Genomic DNA, 3,678 nt, shown 5'->3' with positions numbered 1-3,678 from the left:
GAGTCTAGGGATATGATGATGAGTAAGGTAAGCACCATCTGCTTTGAATTTACCATCAAGTGGGAGGGTCAGAAAATCTACATGGGAGACAGAGGAATCTGATCGGTTCAGACTGTGGAAGGTGCTATGAAGGAATCGACAAACCAGAGCAATGTCCCTGATTTAGGGGAGAGAGACTGCAGGGGAGCACAAGCGCCTTTGCTGGTTTCGGGGTAATGTCTCCTTAGAGGAAGGGATGCTGGAGCTGAGACCAGGATGACAACAAAGGAGGGGGCCACGCGGAGGCCTGGGGACAGGGGCTTCTAGGCAAAAGAGAACCACAATTCTGAAGCCATGCCCAGTGCCATCCCTTTATGCCTCCAATCCTGGCCTCTGCACCCAGCAGAACCCTCCTCCACGTCTTCACCTATATCAGGGAACCAAGAGAGAGCTTTGGGCCTGTGTCCAGCAGGGGGTGTCTCCCAGGCGCCCAGGATGGTATTGTCACCTTGGGAGGCGTGAAAAGGGGGGGGGGCCTGATTCCGGCCGGGTGGGGGGTCAGGGTGGGGGCCAGACTCGTCCTCCCAGCCAAACCACAGCCTGGCCTGAAAGGGCAGACAGATAACGAGTCCTTCCCACTGCTGGCCCCAAAGAAGGAGGGGTTTCCTGGCAGGAAATTGACCTCCTCTAACCCCCCCTCCTCAGATCCAAGCTCTCAGCAGTCCTGGCCAAAGTAGCCTCAGGACGGTACAGCAGCAGGGACAGAGGGACAAGACACTGACAACAGAGGTGAGTATGCTGGGGCGGGGAAAACAGCACTGCTCAGAGTTGGGAAAGAACATGTGTCCTGAAGCCAGGAGAGGCTGGGGGCAAAGAGAGAATCTGGGGCCTTCCCTCGGGAGGGTGCCAGCAAGAGAGCAGAGAGAGATGGGAGCAGGAGGAGGGTGCAGGGGAGACTCTGGGGATCCAGAGAGGCTGCAAGGAGTGGAGAGCTTGGAACCACCAAGGGAAAAGAGAGATGAGATGTGTTTGCTTGGGGCTGACGCCTTCCAAGTTCAGGTGGGAAGACTGAGGCCAGGGAGGGCTGAGGGCTTTACTCCATCCTCAAGGGATGGGAATCTTGGAGATGGGAGAGGGGATAAGGGTTGGGATAGAGATGGAGCAGAAGACGGGGATGGGGACGGGTTGGGAGTGAAGATCCGGATGAACTTGAAACAGGCTGGACTGGTGATGGGTTGTTTGGGGGCAAGGCTGGGTTGGGGCTGGATTGGCTGGGGTCAGGCTCGGATGCCCAATTGCTAAGAGTTCTCCCATACAGGCACCGGAGACTGGAGGGGAGGACTTCTGCTAACAGGTCAGGCAGCCCGTGAAGTGTTTGGGCCTTTGGGGAAAGGCTGGCAGTGAGGAAGAGGAGGAGGAGCCCAAAAAGGGACGCTCTGGTGGCGAAGACATCCTGTGGGAGCCTGGGGGCTGGGGGATTGGGGATGCCTCGGAAGTGAGTCAGGGGCCTGGCACTGGGGCTGCAGAGAGCCAGCCGGAGGGGGCAGGATGTCGGAGCCAGTTTGCAGAGGGGCGTGTTGGAGCCAGGAAGGGGAAAGACGTTGGGGCTAATTTTGGGGAAATGTTGCAGCCAGGTCTGAGGATGTTCGTTTAAGGGTATTGGATCCAGTTTGGGGGTGGATGTGGGAGCCAGTGGGGGAATGTCAAGTTTAGCTTGAGCAGTGTTCACTTCAATTGGAGGGAAATTGGAGCCTCCCATTTTGAGGTGGAGGTACAGTTGCGGGAGGGATGTTGGAGCCAGTTCTGGGGAGATGGTGGAGCCATTTTGGGGATGAAGTGCATTTGGAAAATGAAAGATGGAAAAATCAGTGTGTGAAGAGCGTATTTGTGTGAGGGGTGGTATCGATTGTACTCAGCCATGGGGGCTCCAGGCAAGAGGCTGCCATGATGACTGCCTCCTTTGGGAATAGGGGACCTTGAGGGCTGGAGAGAGGCTGGGAGGGTGTTTCTAGGAACCGGAGGCTTGAAAACAACAGCTGAGATCTAGAGGTTGAAGTCGGAAAGAAAAGAAGGAAGCTCCCCACCAGGAAAGGGTCATGGCCCCACCAACTCGGGGCACCTTCAGCCTCAGCCTGCCCCCAGGCCTCCCATGCACCCCCACACAGCTGCCCAGTCCTGACCCTGTCCCTCACCTGCTCAGAATCTGTCCTGGTTCAAAACCACTTACGTGTCCAGCAATAGTAGAATGTGTGAACATCTGACACTACACAGTTTTGTCATCGTTACACAGCGGAATAGTATACAGCACTTGACCTTTTCGCTGTGACGTTTGAATATAGTTGAACTCTATGTCCATGCCGCTAACTGCGGCATTCGACTTTACACCACGAGCTCAAACTATAAAAAAATCTTGTCAGTGTTCCACAAAGGAAGTTTAGGAAAGCAGATGTACATTTTTCTGGGTTTTTTTTTTGTGTTTTTCAAGAATGAGTAACAATAGGAAATTTTCATACGTTATTTTATGTTATTATTAAGTGCATAAAATAGTCAAAATATCAACTTTTTATATTTTTGTGGATAATTGACACCTTTTGGAGAACAAACTTGAAATCAATTAACTCAGTGAAAAGGTCAAAATAAATCAATTAGACTCACAGAGCGAATCATGGATAAGTGAGCCCCCCTCCCCCCCAAAAAAGCAAGTTGCAGGACTCACATGGAATGATAGCATTTATAGAAAGTTTGAAANACACAATGGAAACTGGCAAATGCTTGAGTCTCCACACCCCTACCCTCCAGAGTGCTGATTGTTAAACATTTAGCAGCATATTCCTGGTGGATACTATCAACTATGTAGACTCACAGAAGCTTCCTCCGTGCCAGACTCTGAACTCTATTCTTTCTGCTGCCCCATGAGCTTGAAGCATCATTATGAACCCCACTTACAGATGAGGAAACAGAGGCCCACAGGAGAAAAATCATACGCTCGTCACACAGGTGGTCTGAGGCAGGGCTGGGATTGGAACCCAGGTGCCTCCGAACTCCAGAACTTGGTTCCTGTCCACTATGGTTTTCTGTCCCTGAATAATAATAATAGCAACCTCAGTCTGAAATAAATTAATGAGACTATATACTATATAAGTGGTTCATATGGGAACAGATTAGAACTTCATGAGGGTGACATTACTATTATTATTCAGCAAATGGGGCTCAAGAAGTCTTAGGAACGATGGGAAGCAGAGACAGATTGTTCAGGATGGTATTCTAGACGCTTTGAGATCCCAAAGGCTCTGAGGGGTGAGGGGCAGGGTTTTGGGGATGGGTCGGCGGGGCGGGGCTGAGTCATTCCCGTTTCCTTCCCAGTCCTGGCACAAAACTGCAGTTCTCCAATGCACCACACGAGAGCAGCAGATCGCCTCCCTACACACGTAAGGTCGCACCCCGGCTCCCCTGTTCCCAGTACTGCTCCTCCTCCATTTCCCAGATGAGAGGACTGAGGCTTAAAGAAGAGGAGGCTGCAATATGGATGCAAACCGAAGCGCAACACAAAAGACCGCTTACTGTATGATTCCATTTATATGCCAGAACAAGTAAATCATCCATGGGGCTGGGAAGAGAGAGGAATGGGGAGTGACTGCTAATGGGTTACAGAGGTTTCTCTTTGGGGTGATGAAAATGTTCTGGAATTAGATCTTGGTG

General features: G+C 51.5%; 1 protein-coding gene across 1 annotated transcript in view; it reads left to right on the top strand.

Moving 5' to 3' along the window:
- Nucleotides 1–599: 599 nt before the first annotated feature.
- Nucleotides 600–3,678, top strand: part of EXOC3L2 (exocyst complex component 3 like 2) — a 26,170-nt gene continuing 23,091 nt past the window's right edge. The window contains exon 1 of the mRNA XM_019629527.1: nucleotides 600–768. The gene's annotated coding sequence lies outside the window, so the exon portion shown is untranslated. The remainder of the gene's footprint in view (nucleotides 769–3,678) is intronic.

Source organism: Hipposideros armiger, unplaced genomic scaffold (assembly GCF_001890085.2).
Source record: "Hipposideros armiger isolate ML-2016 unplaced genomic scaffold, ASM189008v1 scaffold_859, whole genome shotgun sequence".
In the NCBI taxonomy this organism is placed as follows: domain Eukaryota; kingdom Metazoa; phylum Chordata; class Mammalia; order Chiroptera; family Hipposideridae; genus Hipposideros; species Hipposideros armiger.
The sequence above is the reverse complement of the archived record's forward strand: the minus strand, read 5'-3'. Positions and strand labels throughout refer to the sequence as shown.